This window comes from Plectropomus leopardus, chromosome 16 (genome assembly GCF_026936395.1).
Source record: "Plectropomus leopardus strain MGB_pleo_1.0 chromosome 16, ASM2693639v1, whole genome shotgun sequence".
Lineage (NCBI taxonomy): Eukaryota > Metazoa > Chordata > Actinopteri > Perciformes > Serranidae > Plectropomus > Plectropomus leopardus.
The window spans coordinates 4,569,005-4,587,357 of NC_142191.1; the positions used below are offsets into that span (position 1 = coordinate 4,569,005).

At 40.6% G+C, this 18,353-nt stretch overlaps 1 protein-coding gene across 2 annotated transcripts in view; it reads left to right on the forward strand.

Moving 5' to 3' along the window:
• Positions 1–18,353, forward strand: part of LOC121955085 (uncharacterized) — a 169,755-nt gene that overhangs the window by 10,435 nt on the left and 140,967 nt on the right. For both annotated transcript variants that reach the window (XM_088089692.1, XM_088089693.1), the window contains one exon: positions 11,705–11,812. The gene's annotated coding sequence lies outside the window, so the exon portion shown is untranslated. The remainder of the gene's footprint in view (positions 1–11,704; positions 11,813–18,353) is intronic.

Genomic DNA, 18,353 nt, shown 5'->3' on the forward strand with positions numbered 1-18,353 from the left:
TTCCTGTTCATTTCCATTTGTGGTTACTTTTACAGGTCGCTGATGAGAGGTTTCCATGTTAGGCCTATGTATGCTTAGCCACATACACACACACACACACACACACACGCACACACACACACACACACACACACACACACACACACACACACCCCACACACACACACACACACACACACACACACACACACACACACTTGGGGCACCACTGAACCTGTTGAAAAGACCTCATAAAGACTCCACATCTGTTTATTGCAATGCATGCCAGAAGATTCTGCAACACAGACACCCACCCAGATAAATACCCGCCCAGTTAAACACACACACACACACACACACACACACACACACACACACACACAGAAAGGCCTGCGTGTTTTAATTACTGTGTCGAGGCACACACACAGGTGTCTGGACTAAACTGAGCTGTTAAAGATGGTAATGATATGGGTATTAAAAGTCCAGATTGTTCTGGTGTGAGTTGCTGAGTGTTCAATCTTAATAGCCCTTTTTACACAGAGAATGGGCAATAACATCAATTAATTTTCATTTTTACACCGAACCAAAGAACGGCAGCATCACGCATGCATTTTAGACAGCATGCCGGCATTGTGTAAGCAAAAGAGGCGTGACAAGCATGACGTTTAATACAGCAGTGTCGGCCTTTAGCGTGACATATAACATGTGTCAGCAGCACTTTATAAACAAAAACAATGACGTAACACTCATTTACCATCTCTTTTATATGTTGTCTGACTTCATCCTCTGCTTGGAGGATAAGGAGCTCCTGAATCTAATTGTCCCCAATTTTTGTTTTACACAAGGCAATAAAAGTTGAAAAGACCTAAAAACATAAGTGCATAGATTTTGCACTCAAGTTTGTCTCAATGGCTTTGCTGAACCGCGTTGTCCCAAAAATCTGCCAAAAGATTCCTGCACAGCAAAAAGAATGAATGAATGTTTTATTCAACATATAAACTTTTAACTGAACAGTTTTGTTTTCATATGTAACCCTCAATCACTAACATTTTAATTAGTAACTGTAATTTAATAACATGTTTTCTAAGTAACTGACATTCAGTTTGTAATTTAATTACTGTACCCCACCAACACTGATTGATGTTGAGTTTTTAAAATGTATTTTTTGGCACTTTGAGCACCAAAAGCTGAGTGCCATCTAGTTTCATTATATTGGAGAGAAGGCAGACATAGAGATGGACAATATCTCCAACACTCAATAACTCACACCAAAACTATCCAGACTGATAAGTAGCACTACAGGTAAAAGATAAAAATGTGTATTTTTGATTTTGGGGTTAACTGTCCCTTTAATGCACACTAAAGGCACTACAGAGAGCATTTTGAGATACCTGATATGTCAGTAATGCTTCTGTCAGAGCGACAACATGTGTCTGTCATCCAGGTCAGCAGGTGTGTGTTTATATATGTTGCGCTTCATTAGTATTAACGGCCAGTCTGAACATTTAGTGACTGCAGAGTATCACAGTGGCAGTTTTTTGGCTCATGATTACATGAAATTATCTAGTTTTTAATGCAGGTCTTCATCTTTTCAGTTTTTGCACATTTTGTGTGGTTTTTTTTTTATTCTTTACCATTTCCACCTCTTTCTCTCCATTTTCCCCTTTTCCTGCAGATCTGTGTTTTTTAAGGCCTGGTTGGGTTTCAGGGCTCTATTAAAACTTCAAAGGCAGCGTTTACTACTGTAACTGGAGCTAGTCTGCACTGAGGCTTTTCACTAATGAGTGCGCGCACACACACACACACACACACACACACACACACACACACTCAGAAAAACACTCAAATGCACACACAGAGACACATGTTTCCCTCATGGAGGCTGCAGCGATATATTCCCCCACAAAGTCCGTTGTTACTACAGGAATCATGTCTTTTTGAGAGCCAAAGATCTATCACAGACTTAACAGCCCTTTCAGCACCCTGTCCCTGTTTGTTCCCTCTTTTCTCTGTTCCCACTCTTCTCCTCCAAACAATAGATCAGGCCGCGTTTCTGACAGATGAAGTGGAAAGTGTGATTTTATAAGATCTCTGCGTGTCCACATCAGATCTCCAAATCAAATAGCCAGAGCTTTTATTTCTCTAGAGCCTGTTGGGTTTGCTTGTAGAGAAAAGTGCATCGTGAATATGCTGAGAAAATACTGAATTTCCATTTGTGCAGGATTTGACAAACACGTTTTGTAAAATATATATATCAATATAATAAGATAATATATATATATATATATATATATATAATATATATCAATCCGATAAGCTTTGATTTATCTCCATGGAGCCATCCTCATGTTTTGACAGGACACTTTGCTTATTTTCAACCTGCTTTGCATCAAAACATTGTGGGTAATACGTGCAGATGAACTGTGGTGACCTCCCTCCATCTAACCACTGCATAGACATCCCTCCTTCCCTCCCACTCTCCTGGATGACGTTTTTTGGGTTTCACAAATTCGACAAATTCTGGTAGTCGTAGGTTTTCTATCTCTTTAACAAAAGTTCCTTTTTCTCTGTTTCTTTCTGGTTACGTAGCACCAATTTCAAAAGTATTTACGTCTTTCTGCTGCAGAGGTGGTCGGATTTTAAGTGAGGACTCTTTTTATATTGGTCAAATTCTTCTTTTAAAGGTTTAAATTCCATCGTTTGTTGTTTCCTCCTCTGTAGCGTCCAGTCACGTCGTCACCTAAACGTGTCTTCCTAAAACAGGGTTTCTGCGGATCCTGAAAGATATGCATTGCAAGATTTTCTTTAAAAAAAAACAACATATAGACTTAAACAGAGGTAGTATGTTATTGTATTTTCTTATTTTCCTGATATGTCCTGCATTGGGGACGTATTTGGGCGTACTCCCACAGTGCATGAAGACCTTTAAGGACACGAAAACAGTGAAATTGTTAATGGGTTCTCTTCACTGCTTTCCACCACCCTTTAATAACAAATTAGAATTTAATAATGTTTGTTGAGTCTTCGGGGCTCTGCGGTTTTGACCTTCCTCTCCGCTGTGTCCTCGGATGTCTGACATTCCAGGGTAAACACAAAAACAAACAGCCCAGACAACGAGGCCTGGGATTAGACGGCTGGTAGAGGCATATTTCCACTTTGCCAAACCGTGTTTGTGTGTTTCAGGGTTATTTAATCTCTTTTTAAAGTGTTATTAAGTTGGGGTTTTCCTGTAATTAGTTTTCAGAAAAGTTTTTCAGATTTTTATTTTACATTTGATTCAATTTCATTTCTAGTTGTGGGTGTAAGATGTTTGTTTGTCGACATTCAAAATATGTTTTTTTTTAGCAAATGTTGGTTGCAGTGCATTGCAAATCAAATTTGTTTCAAAATGCTCTGACATTAAATTTGTTTTAAGTACATCCTTTGCTGGTTAAAAGCTGATCAAATAAATCTGAATAGGTTTTACAGATTTCAGTCATTTAGTTTGAGGTATTTTCTGTGTTTGTGATTTGAGCGCAGCGGTGACAGTAACAATGCTGACTCGTCCTGTGGGAGCAAAGGGGCCTGAAAACATGGTGGCCCGGTCAGTTAACGAAATAAATCTCATAATAATTTATTCTTAGTTTGAACCACATGACAAGACAGATAATACAAAATTTAGTGCAGTATTTTATAGTTTTAATTTTAAACACAGACAGTTGTAGTTAGTCGTAGCGTTTGCTATTCTTGAATAAGAGAGAATGAGCTCACAGTTTTTGGTACTCATTTATTCATTGATTTATTTTTTATTGTTTTATGGCTAGATTTTCACTTAGTTCATCCCACATGGGATTACAAATCACCGTCACCTCACACTTATTACGGTCTGGAATATACAAAACATGTGGAAAAAGAAAAGAAAAAGGCAAACAAAACTAAAACAATATTCAAAATAAATTGTTTGCATAAGGAACTATTGAACATTTAAAGATTATCTCAATAAAGAGATTTTTTTTCCCTCTTCTCAAAGGCTTCCTCCAGATGACTGGCTGATTTTAATGTTTTTCTGTGTTAATAGTAGGGATAAGTCAGTATTCGTACAACATATAGAGTCATCACATTTTGTTTTTTATTTTTCTTTGTAAAAGAAAACATGTATAATTCCTACAAACATAGGTGGAACAAAAACAACACAATCTTGCCAAAATGTATGCCATATGCATGAACACAGCCAAAATGATCCAAAAATGAAGAATGAAAAGTGCGTAAAATGCGCCTTACAGTCCCAAAGAGTTAAGCACAGTATGAGTACATGTAGATACCACCACTGCATACAAATACAGTTTTGGTTTAGTTTATATATTTCTGAGCACACCGTCATTGTTCCTCGACAAACACAGATTGTCTAAACAAACCAATAATGATCTGTTTTTTAAGAAAAAACTTTCTGAACTCAGCTGCAAAACAATGTTCATTTATTATTAGACCAAAAAACAATAATTTGTTTATCCTGGAGAAATATTTTACTTGTCAACCTGCTTTCATCCATAGCATGTAACAGATTCAGGAACTGATCGATACAATGTTCCAACAAGCCTCATCAATCAATCAATCAATCAATCAATCAATCAATCAAACTTTATGTATATAGCACTTTATATAGCTCTTTTAAAATCAGGAACTGAAGAAACGCCACCATACGTGAGGAAACACCAGAGGCAGGATAAAACCTATAAACAGAAAGATGAAAATACATGAATAAATAAATACATAAAAAACAAATAGACAGACAAATAATAAATAAATAAATAAAAAATATATGAAGAAATAATAATAAAATATAGATAAATAAAATACTCAAATCAGAAAAAAAAACCATGATTGATTCATACTCGTTTTGGTGGGCGTGCGTTTGATACTGGAGCTGTAGCCGGTGGACTGAGGACAGACGGGCGGGTTGATGGGGTTCAGAAACTCAAAACGCCAAAACGTTTATTATTACCCCGTTTGCAGCGGACTTGCCTTCAGGGGAGAATCTCCAGTATTGACCCCTAGCCCCCGCCGCTCAACTCCCTCCACGCCGCACCCCCCGCTCTCCCCTCCGCCCGCCTCACATTTTGCGGTCTGAAATGTTGAAAGGAGAATAAAAGGATACAACGGAACAATATCTGAGGTCATCGGAGCCGCGGCTGCCGTTCCGGGAACAGCGGAGGTTTCTGAGGCAATATTCTTTTATTCTCCCGTTATGGCAGAGAATGAGAGACGAGTGAAAAACTTACTTCACAGCTTTTTTCATCCAAGAACAGATCCAGGGTGATAAAAGTGGACGCTCCTCCAGCGTTTTTACAGCTTACCTCTCTCTCTCTTTTTCTCCATTCATCCCACCTTCCCTCTTTCTCCCCCTCGTTTTCTTCTCCTCCATCATTCCTCTTACCTCTTGGGAGCGGCGCTGCTCGGCTGCCCGTTGGCACTGCGGATAATAAACACCCCCGCCCCGCCATCCTCCTGCACCTTAGGGCAGGAAACTCCACACATACGCACCTGCGCGGGCTGCCATGACAACGAGGACCATCTGTCCGTCAAAACGCTGTCTGAGAGAACCTGTTCTGAGGCATAAACACACAAACCCACTCACAGCCGCACAGTGGACCGGGGTCAAGGGTTAAAGAACCCCATTTCCTGTCCAGACAGACGAGGGCTAAACACCCCTCCTCTCACTTCCACTCAGTCTCTTTCTTCCTCTTTTTCCCTTCTCTCCCCCTTTCTCTGTCTGAGCTTTAAACTCATTGGACTGCATGAAAATGTAGTTTTTTGTCTGTTTTAAAGGAACAGCATAAAATTTGGGATGAATTAGTGGAATCTGGTGGTAAAAATTGCAGATTGCAACCAGCTGAAATTTCTCTCGGTTAAAATTCTTTCAGTGTTTATGATGTTTTTACTGTGTGCCGAATTATCCACCGAGGTTTCCTCCTCTCCAAAACGAACGGACCGAGTGAAACGGTAGAATAATAATCTGTCGACCCTTATTTAGGAGTTTTGTGCAGCCGTTTCCAGATGCTCAGGAAGATTTTAACCGGGAGCTGAATCTACAGAGGTCTCTTCCGCAAACAAACCAGAAGATTTAAACCATTAAAACACTAAATAAAACTAGGGATGTAACGATTCACTCAACTCACGATTTGATACGAATCACAATATGATTTTCTCACGATTTTTTAAAATACAAATTACAGAAAAATTATGACTGAAAAATATTCTATTATTTTAACAAAAGTTATGCAAAATACTGCATTTTCTCTTCTTTTCTGTATCAAATTAAAGAATCCCTTTTTATTTCTGAGATAGGGTATAAATGCAAAACACAAACTATAAAATGAATGCATTTCTGGACATTCACAGTGTCCCCTGCTGTTAAAAAAAAAAAAAAGCCCTTTCACTTGGGACAGTGGTGTCTGCTGTGGGAAGGTTTGTTTTTGTTAGAGGGGAAAGCAGAGAAGGCGAGTTTGAAGAACTAAGTTGGTCTTTTCCCGCTCTTGGGTGATAGGTTGGGCTCTCTCTTTGGCTCTTGTACTTGTTTGGCCAAGCGGGGTTGCAAATGTGCTTTTCAGTGTGGTTTGGCCGTGTAGTCGTTGTTAAGGAGTAACGTGCGTAGGCGGGGCGGACCGCAGCTCCTGATGCCAGCTCTCATGCTGCATCACCTTTATTACTTTCTGACTTAAGGAAGCTCAATCCGCCACACTTCTGCTTCGTCTTATTAACGTTGGCGAGTTGGCTTTACTCTCGGATGTTGAACACATAGTGACGTAGCACGTCGAGCAAGCGAAAGCTTAAGTAGATTACGCCCTCTGCTGTTAAAAGAAAGTGTTGTGGTTTGTTTTTCATTTCACTGATTTGAATCTCACATACTTTTTTGCGATTTTTAACTGCATCGCGATGCATCGTCCCATCCCTAAATAAAACAGTTTCACGTTCCAGATCAGTGTTTTTCTGGCGGTCTCGTCACAGAGGGGTTGCTAACTTACAGTGTGGGACGCAAAATCCGCGAATGGCCCTATCAGGAGCTAGTGTTTGGTTTGTCCTCTTTGGGCTACTGTAGAAACGTGGCAGTGCAAGTTGGTGATTTCCATAGACGAGGACCTGCTCCCAATATAGATATAAACAGCTCATTCTGAGATAACAAAAACACAACAGTTCTTATTTTCAGATGATTATACACAAAAGAAAACACACTTATTATATGATATTCAGTTTCTTCCAATATATCCTCCTAAATCCGACACACTGGACCTTTAAGTGTGATTGATGCCGTGTTTGTGATGGCAGCCTCAGCTTAGTCGCCTTAGCTCATCCTCGTGATTATTAACCAAGCAGCGTTTTTCTCACAGGAGCTCTTAACTGCAGACCAAAGGCTGATTTCATAATAAACGGTGGAGTAAGCTAATATTTCAACGTTTTTTTGAGACGTAGTCTCAAGAGCTTCATTAAAGGGGCATGATCTTATGTTACACAGATTCGAACAGGCTTTGGCGAAAGATTCTCGTTAGTCACTATTGAAACCAGCTCCTCAAAAATAATTTCGGGCTCTGTATTAAATCAGCAGACAAAAAAAAAAAAAAAAACTCTGAAAGTTTTTCTTTTCAGAGCACACGTGGTCAAATATATCTAGATATGGTTTCATGCATTCGAGGTAATTTATCCTTCGCCGTTTAAGCAGCCTCAAAACTGGACACATCCCTCGCAGACGAACCGAGCGCGCCTCGTGTGTTTATCAAGTATCCAGAATATATTCGACGACTATTTTGCTCATGTCTGCTTCGGGAGTGAGCCTCTGTGGTGCAGGGCTGGTCTGGTAATAGCCTGTGTGCTCTGCTGTGCTGAGATTAATGTGAAGACTTATTGATGTAATGATGGAGCCATGAAAGAGCACTCTGGGCCGTGGTTTGGGCCCAACACATGAGCCTAATGGACTCTGTGTGTGTAATATGTTTGTGTGCATGTGTTACATCTGTGTGTGTGTGTGTGTGTGTGTGTGTGTGTGTGTGTGTGGTTTTGGACAGAAACAGATGAAATTAATCGAGAGGTTTTCATAAGAAGGGACCTCGAGAGCTGAGTCTGTGAGTCCTTCGCTCATAGAAAATTCGTTTTTTAGGTGTGTGTTGATAAGCAGTGGTGGAGTTTAACTAGGTGCACTTACTTAAGCACTCTACTTAAGTATGACTTTGAGGTACTTGTACTTTACTTTAATATTTTCTTGTCATACTACTTAATTCTTTTACTCTACTACTACTACTACAGAGGGAATATAATAACTTTTTACTTCACCACATTTGTCTGCCAGCTTTAGTTGCTGTACAGATTAAGATTTTGCAAAGTTTATAAAATATGATGTTTTTGTAATGAATAAATTTACCAAAGATTTTATACAGCTGCACCAATCAGTAGATTCACAGGAAAATTGCCAACTATTTTGATAAACACTTAAGTCTTTTTCTATTTTTTAAATGATTTTCCAGTGTTGGGGGTGTTTTTTTATTATTTAATAAAGTTGAGTTTTGGGGTGGTTTTTCTGCTTTTTGTTTGTGTTTTTAAATTTTGTTTTATAATTTTGACTTTTTAACAATATTTTTATGTATGTACTTGTTTTTATTTATTTTATTTTTTATTTTAATTATTTATTTATTTTGTTAGCTTTGGGCACCCACTAGCTCACCTGGTCATGCTCACCTCCATGTACTGGGGCTCTGTCCTTGTCACAGTGGTCGCAGGTTCGACTCCAACCTCGACCCTTGCTGCATGTCCCTTCCTCAACCTCTCCCTTTCACCCTCAATCTGTCCTGTTGATTAAAGGCCAAAAACTCCCAAAAATAATCCTAAAAAAGTGATTCTTGGATTTCTGTTTTCTGCATAAGGTACTTTTCACAGGGTGGTATTAGTACTTATATTTTAAGTAAAGGATCTGAATACTTCTGCCACCACTCTTCATAAGTTGCTGTGTCTGCACATCTGACCTTTAGACCTGTTGTACGTGCACGCTCCTGTGCATGTGTGTTTTATATCGTGGGTTCTAGCTGCCCATTGCGTACCTCGGTTAAAGGGCAGAGCGCCTCTCACTGACACGGTGGGACGGCATGGTTGGAGGCAACTTGGGGGGAGGCTGAGTAAATACGAGCAAAATTAAAGTGGTACCTTTACAACCAGTGCCCTGCGGTGTGTGTGTGTGTGTGTGTGTGTGTGTGTGTGTGTGTGTGTGTGTGTGTGTGTGTGTGTGTGTGTGTTTCTGCGTCTCCGCAGATTCTCCGGTGAGGCCCAGCAGGTGCTGACAGGACCCCCTTCATCTCTCCACTCCCCCTACAAAACCCTGTTTTTTGTGTGTATGTCAGTGTGTGTGTGTGTGTGTGTGTGTGTGTGTGTGTGTGTGTGTGTGTGTGTGCCAGCAGGCTTGATGTGCTCAGTGTGGGTCTGATGTTAACGTGATTGACAGCCGAGCAGTCACAGGGGCGATTGAGAGCAGTTGTGGGAAGAAAGGGACCTTACAGCCTCACAGCTTTCAGCCCTGAGGGGAAGAGAGAGACGTTTGAGAGGGAAGGAAGAGAGAATCTAAACAGATTAACAGAACACACACAGATGAGGTCCGAGTGTTTAAATGAGCGTAAAAAAGCTGCAAAATGAATCACATCCTGCATGTCTGGCTCTAAACAGAAATGGACAAGATTTAGTTCAGCTTTTTCTCGATAAAAAGCTGTCTTCATAATCACCCTGCCTATTCCCTGATCTCATGGGTTGGAGACCCTGGGGACCGTGGAGCTTTATGGGAAATGGCTCATACTCAGGGAGTGATGTCATACGAAGGAGACAGACCAAGCTCTCCCCGGCTGATACGGCGAAGGGAGGGCAAATATGACTTACAGGGTCTGAAACACCAAAGACTGCTTAATTAAGCCACGCTGTGACGTCCTTCAGGGGCGTCATATTCCCCCGAGGCCCCATCGTTTGTTCATACCCGAAGAGCTCAGAGGAGGCACGGCCTTATTTCAAAAACATGTAGGGCCGGGCCCAACACTTTTGGGGACATAAAGCAGTATTTGGTTTGGGAGCTCCACTTATAACATGTTGCCACCTCACCTGGCACTAAAGAAACTTGTTTATAGTGTGTTGTCTCAGAATTATGGCAGTCGAATCAGATTTGGCTGTTCAATACGAATATTTGATGATTCGCTTTTGTTTCCATACAGAGTTAAAATGTTTGAACGGGACTCTGCAAATTATTTAGCAGACAGCAAAGTTCATGTCATTTGTAAACAAACGGTGCGAAGGAGGGATCGCAAAAGTGCAACAATATGTTTTGCTGACACTAGATATAAAATAAAAGCCAGAGAGTGCATTGTATTAACTTAATGTAAGCTGTAAATGAACCACTTCCTAGCAGAGGAGCAGTATATCTTTCTCTCTCTGTCCCTTCATGCCAAGAATCTCCTCTGTGCTGCAGCTGTTTGAATCAAAGAGTAGCATAAAAGTCAAGAGCACTCACTCCACAGCAAAATCTGGGGACCAAAACGTCCTCAGAGGTAAACTGCACAACACATGGATTAGCAAAAAAAAAAAAAAACAAACACCACAAAACAAAAATGATCTGAATCTCCAACATTCAGGTGGCAGCCCTTGTTTGATGTCAATATTAGTTAAAGTAGACATTATGAACATATATTTATGTAGACTTAAGTAAATGGACTTGCCTTTTTAAGCCTCTTACCACTCAAAGCTTAGTCATATTCACTTATTCAGTTGCAACATTATCTCTAAAAAAGACCTCAGTAAATACAATATTTGTCAATTACCTCTTAACCCCATAAATGCTCCTTCGCAGGGCCTTTTGCTTTATCCAGTTAAAGTTTGACAAATATTTGAGTGTTTTGTTGTTAACTGAAAGGGCTAAATCTCAGCTGCCTTAAGATTTGCGTTGGAAATGACCAACAACAAATGCTGCACAACAGTATGTACGAATATTCAGCAGGGATCAGTGGTCAAACTAAACACGGTTTCAGCATAAAATTACCAAAGAAAAGAGCATTTTTTCCAATGTTTTTGTTTTTTAATAAATTATTATTTAAGTATTAAAGTTATTAAATTTTCATATTTTAGGGTTTAAAGTATATTTGTGCTCTTTTATGGTTTCTTATGAGGTTCTGTGACACAGTAAATTCCAGACTAGTTGAAATATCCTTTTTGATAGACAAAGCATATGGCTGTGCAATAAAAAGATAATTATACCTTTTTTATTAAATCAACTCCCAAATGTCATTTATTTAGCTTTTTGTCATTAATTTTTTTCAACTTCTCATATAGTGCAGTATCATGTATGAGCATATTGTTTTTGCGCTGGCATGCACCTACCTGACGCTGCAGAATTACTTTTTTTCCGTTATTGTCTTGTGTTTATTTAAAGAAAAAAAAGTTTCCTTAGGGGGCCCACGGAGAGTGGTCTCTAAGCATTACCTTACACTGTGTAGGGCTGGCTTTGAATAGATGAATTTAATCATAAAGCTTCATTCTTGTCCATTAAGATACATTTAATGATATTTATATTTATTTCTCAACACTTCGAACTGCGCTGAACTTTATTTCATCTTCCCTCATATAAAGTGTCATATAAAACAGGAAAGCCTCCAAATAGTCATTTAAAAATGGAATCATTTATTTATTTATGTTTTTCTCTCTGACCTCCTCACAACCTCCTCGTGTGTTACAGACGGCCAGAGCTGAAGCTCCGAGGAGGCTGAAGTAAACCAGGCATGAACCAACAGGCTGTTACGCATCACTACGGTCCTCGGAGCAGAGAGAGGGTGTATTCATGCAGGTAAGTGAATAAAATATCCTTTTCCTTTTTCCCAGGCCTTTTTGCTGTGTTTATGCGAGTGTGTGCGCAGGAGAGACAACCGCGGTGTCCCTGCCAGGAGAGAGCGGGCCGCTGGCCATCTGGGTTTAGAGGTGTCTTTAAATGGCGGAGGTGTAAATCTACTGCCCATGTGCCGGAGGGGACGTCCGTTTCTCTCCGGCCTGCAGACCCACTCACAGATCAATAAAGTTAACTCAAAACATTCACACTCTGCCATCTGAAATCAACCATTTAATGAGTTGCTGTTCCTGTAAAAGTGGAAAAGGCCCCTTCAGATTTATTAGAATAGAGAGAGTAGAATTCCAGAGAGGAGGAGGAGGAAGAAAAAGGAGGAGGAGGAGGAAGGAGGCAGAGCTATAGATTTTCTGTTTGGATTCATTTCAGGGCAAACATTTACAGCATCTCTATGGAACACACAAATAAACAATGAAAATAGCTTCTTGATCCGCTTTTTATGAGCGAGCATACTTAAATAGAGGTGATTGGATGCTTTTGGTAAACCATAGTAAGCATGGAAAGTCTCCACACTATAAAACCAATGTTAGGTCACTCACAATACTAAATGAAACCCAAAAGCGGATCTGCTTTCAGAAGTAATTTCTCCAGCAGTAAAATAGCTCTTCAGCATGTTTCTGCAAAATGGCCTTAAACTTTTAAAACAAATGCTGAGTAAGAGAGATTGAAGCACCTCTGTTTCTGCAGGCCTTCGAAATAACTCACACGCCTGATGATGTGTGAAAGAAGTTCTGGCAAACTGTTAATACATTTACAAAGACTTTTGAGACGTGGCCCCCCCGCGCTTGTATCCGTTTAACAAGAGCGAAGTGCGGAAAACAGATATTCCTGATGTGCTTGTGTTTACTTAAAGGTCCAGTGTGTCCGATTTAGGGCAGTGATACTTTGCCTGGGGGTGCGCTTTTAGAAAAATGACAGGGGGCCAGGGGCCAGTTGCATGTTTGTAAGATTTTAGGACGTTTGTAGGATTATAGGATGTTTCTTAGATTTGGGAACATTTGTAAGATTTGAGGACATTCCAAGGATTTTAGGAGGTTTCTGGCATTTTAAGATATTTTTAGCAGTTAAGGATGTTTCTGGAGTTTTAGGCCATTTCTCATATTTTGGGACATTTTTGGGATTTTAGGAGATATGAAGGATTTTGGGATGTTTCTCTGATTTTAAGACTTTCTAAGGAGTTTTGAATGTGTCTGGGATTTTAGGACATTTCTCGCATTTCAGGATGTTCCTTGGATTAGAGGATGTTTCTAGGATTTTATGACATTTCTAGGATGTTAGGATTTTTATAGGATTTTAGGACATTTCTTGCATTTTAGGACGTTTCTAAGATCTTAGGACATTTCTGGGATTTTAGGATGTTTCTAGGATTTTAGGACATTGCTAGCATTTTAGGATATTTCTAGCATCTAAGGATGCTTCTACATTTTTTTTGACATTTCTAGGATTTTAGGTAATTTCTTAGATTGTCAAAATAAAATATTTCAGTGATATAAATCCAGTGGTTAAATTTCATCATAAAGTACTCAGTGGCTGTTTTTTTTCCTCCACATTTGTCTCCATTTAATAGTAGGGAAGTGTGGAAAACAGATATTCCTGATGTGCTTGTGTTTGATTGAGTGAACCCTTTCTTGTCGGTGAAATTGAGCTAAACTGAGAGACGCATGCATCAGCCGCGTTGTTTAATGATGCATAGGCTGTCTTTAGTGGAACGGACACCAGATTATTCTTGCCCCTTCCTCTTTTACACCTTATGTGTCCTGAGTTTGGGTCTCGGACGTCTCTGCTCGCTCCTTTATCCGCTTCAAGGCCACAGCCCATAAACTCACCTCGTCATGTTCATCCAAACACCGCCGTATACCTGAAAATCATCTGATGATTGGTTTACGCTGATGGAGTGCATATTAAGTGTTCCATGTACTCTCTGCTTCCCCCAAACTCTCACCCTCCACTACCGGCCGGGCGTCCCCTGGGGGCCCACACAGGAAGAGGAAGGAAGACAGATGAAATTGTCCTTTTTACGGCGATGTCTTACTTTTGGGGTTTACGTTACTACATTATGAGGTAAATCCCTCTAGCAGCTGCCAGGCGGAGCGCAGTTTCATGAGATTGTGTTACCTGCACACTCTGCTTTATGGTGGCTGCAAAGAAAATCCTACATGTTAACAAGCGCGCATGGAAAGAATTAGACTGTGGACTCCATGCGGGGTGCCGTGTCTCATCAGGTGTGACGTTACGGGGCTAAATCCGCGCATGCTTCCCGGACACGCAGCGTGACAGGTGCTGACAGTTGGCGGCGCGGGTCAGGAGCTCGAGCCGCATGAGGCAGCTTGTGAGCGGTTTACCTGGGCGTGGAGACGACTTGGGTGTGCAGGATTATTTGAAGAGCCACTCTGAGCGGGAGACGTGGCTAAACATGTGTGCGGCGCTGGTGTGTTTGTGCTGGTAATGGATTGTTTGTGCGAGTGTGTGAGCTTGTGTGTTTATGCTGCTAATGGGGGTTTAATTTGACAAGCGGTTGGCGGATTTGTCTGCGCTCAGCTGGGATGGAGGGAATCAGGCTCTGTATATTTTGGGTAAACATGAAGAAATTCACTCCAGGTTACCTCTTTGTTTCTTTCGCTGCCTCTTGGCTTGTTCTGTTGGTTTGATATGATCTTGTAAAACAGAGATGTTATTGTGCATTAAAGAGCCACTTTTTTCTTTTAGTAAAAAGTTCCAACATTTGGGAACAAAACTGTCTTCACTTCAAGAGTTGGATGATAAGATCGACACAACTTGTGTGATCGTGAAGTATGGAGCTCGAGTTCATTAGCTTAGCCTGGCATAAGTCTGGAAGAATAGAGAAACAGCCGCCTGGCTTTGTCCTTTGTCAAGTTTGCACCCTCCAGCATTTTGAATTATTACTAATTAACTGTTGAAAGAATGTATTGTATGACATTTTTTGTTCTGTACATACAGGGTACAGTTTTCAAAGAAGTTACATTCCTTAACAATTTCTAGATAATGCTGTTACTTGATTAAGATAATCAAAACGACAGCAAATACTCTTCTGAACAGACAATAAATCTCCATTTTAGCCGTTAGTTTGACTCAACTTCAGAGGGTTTGAGCGTTTCCATAACTGTAGTCACTCACTCAACCACACCTGGTTGTTGAAGAGGACCAGGAGAGAGCACTGTGCTGCTGTCAGACGTTATCCTTAATTTATTTTTCACTACGAGAAGATGCACTTTTGGTGTGAGAAGTGTCAGTTGTGTGTGTCTCATGGTCACTGTGAGAGTTGGCAGCCCTGTCAAGTAACTATATTCTTAATTTGTGCACAAGTCACACAGCTGCTCTGTTTCCATGCGTCGGTGCATGGAAACACCAGAGCGTATTAGAGGACATCCCATGTAAACAGTTGACCCGAAATCTTCAATCAGATTGACTTCAGTCAGACTGAGAAAAAGTGTGGATATAAAGGCAGATATTATGTTTCACTGAGGATTAACAGCTGACTCATGTGGGGCAACTGGTTCGAAAATTTTCAGACTGGCCAACCCTAAACATTAAAGGATGAGTTGATGAAAATTTCCATCCGATTGCATAGAAAAGTCGTGCTTCAGCAGAAGGGCCCATGGAGTCAAAAAGTAGCAAGGATTTTAGGAGCTACTGGCAGCTGCATCAACATGCGCTGTCGTTGTCATGGCAACATAGGGTTTCGGCACAAAAATCACCAGGTTATGCTTAAAAAAAACGATGATGTTTGGACACGTTTGGTAGCACATAACCTGCTGGAAAAGCAGGAACGGGCTATGCGACTTTAAAATAATATTGTAATGCTTTTTTTAGGCTATATAGTGATACATAATATATAAACCGATATATATATAAAAAATCTCTAAACTAATTTAGATTAAGTAACCAAAAAAAATAAACAAATAGTATCCCCTGTAATCCCATCTTCATCCCTGTATCTTGTGAAAATCATGTTTTTATACGTTATTTAAACAGGTTTATGGTTGGACATTGTTTTTGCTCCATATTAAAACACATTTGCACAACCACTTGATCTGTTCAGTCGGCAAAATGATTGTTATTATTATTTATAACCTTAATTAATGCTTTATTAAACACTAGCGAGGCGACTGTTGACAGCCTGGGGGGTTTGAACCCTGTTCATGTGGACTCTGGTGTTGAGGCTTCAGTATGGAGACATATGGAGTTGGGGGTGGTGATGGAGGGGCTGTAATGTAGTCACAACAGAGGGTTCAGAGCCAAAGGAAACAGGGGTCTCTCTCTCCTTCCTAAACAGGATGAGAGGACGAGACCACACGCATGGCGCGCTGTGTACTGTATATGTATCTACGTATAGATCAAACAGGCTTATATTTTTTGATAGATTTAAATTTTGTACCTGTTTTATGATTCCTGAAGTTCCTTTTTCTCCCTTTTCTTTTGCAAACACACCCACACACACACTGTTTCTCTTCATACAAAGCACCACACTCCCTGAGGATCGTGCTCTATGAATGGCTCTACTGTTTTCTTTTTATCTTTTTATTCCTCCAGCTCCTCTTCCTTCTCCTCCTCCTCCTCCTCCTCACCAGGAAGCGAGCAGAGATAAGTTTGTTTGTTATAACGATAGGCGTCTTTACAAACAGATAGCAAACTTAAAATACAGATGTGTGCTTTGTATTTCTTTTCCAGAGTTATTATTTCATAAAAACAAAATCTAATAATAAAAATAATAATGACAATAATTACCAGTAAGAGAAAATAAGATACATACAGATACATTTAGAAAGGTTTTTGGGTGCTACTGGGTGACTGAGGGAGATTTGTCTTATCCACAGCTTTAAAATACGTCTCCCATCAAGGAGGAGTTTGTCACATAGTTTGAAGCCAGATTTATTTGGGGTTAGTGTTTTAGATTGCAAGCTCCATATGAAGAGGCTTGGATTTTAGATTATTTTTAGTGACAATATTTTGCACAATGCCTGTGCAATATTACTCCAGAATTTTAAGATCTTTGGGGATTCCCAAAAATTATAAATGTGTGTCCCAATATTTCTCTTACATTTGATACATAGTGCAGCGACCTGGTTGTTCATTTTATAAAGAATAAGAGGCGTTAATGTGGGATCTGTGGAGTACTTTACACTGTAGTGCAGGTATGTTTTTCATTTATTAGCATAGTGGTACCACAGTCACGTCCAACACAACAGTCGGGTTGTGTGAGTTATGATTATCTTGGCCCAGCAGCGGTGCAGCGACTCTGGCCACCGTGTGTGTGTGTGTGTATATGAGTGTGTGTGTATGTATGTGTGCCAGTGTGTGTTTATGTGTTTGTGGTGTTATTCCAGGTGTTTTGTCAGAAATGGTGTGTGTACATCAGCTGGAGACCGGAGAGAGGAGAGGTACCATCCGTCATCACCATACATGGTGTGTGTGTGTGTGTGTGTGTGTGTGTGTGTGTGTGTGTGTGTGTGTGTGTGTGTGTGTGTGTGTGTGTGTGTGTGTGTGTTTGTTTTAGACAGAGAGAGAGAGCACAAGAGAGATAAAGAGAGTATGTCGGCTGAGGAAGTGAGGGCGGATTTTCCAGATCCATAGACACCCAGAGATGCTTTGATATATTAGATGGAGAAGCAGAGGGGGACAGGAGCCAGAGCCGAGTGTGTGTGTGTGTGTGTGTGTGTGTGTGTGTGTGTGTGTGTGTGTGTGTGTGTGTGTGTGTGTGTGTGTGTGTGTGTGTAAACACTCTCCTGTACCCCGCCGTGCTGTCCAGCTAAGGCTCTGTGCCAGGAGGTACCCTCACACCGCCACGACCACAGTGAGCAGCAGGAAGTTTTCTGATCTTAGTGTGTGTGTGTCTGTCAGCATCCCGTGTGACCGCGGTGTGCACCAGAAAGCGCTGCAGGGAAGACGTTTCTTTTTGTAGGATGATGCGGAAGTTAACATCTCCAAGACAATGTATTGACTTTGTACGTAGTTTGAAGTATTTGAAGTGAAGATAAAATAAAAATATATCAAAAAAAGGAGGAACATACAGCCAAAAAACTGTGGTATAAAAGGTCCAGGCCCAGCTACTGAGGATGGTTTGAAAAGCAAAAAAGGCCTTTAAATTATAGGACTAGAAACATTTAAAATACATCAAAGCGCATCGGCTTGCTTCATTGGGGTGTAAGCACAGGTGGTTTTAGGGACACCAGAAGCGCTCCTGCTGCCTGTCTTTTTAACATTGTAAAATATAGATTTTTTTAAAATATTAAAACGTGTATTACAAACTAATGGCTGACATGTTTCCTAGCACCATAGTGCGTCTAATATGCACAGCGATTCAAAGGGATGCAGCGCACAGATGTTGATCACCACTGTCTGCTGCATGTCACCCACATCTGTCCCACTGCTGGGAAGGCCGAAGCCAACACTGCCAGCCAAGTCACCTTGCAGCACCCCTTTCTCTTTATCTACTTTTCTGTCCCTCTGTCGCATTCGCTCTCTTTCC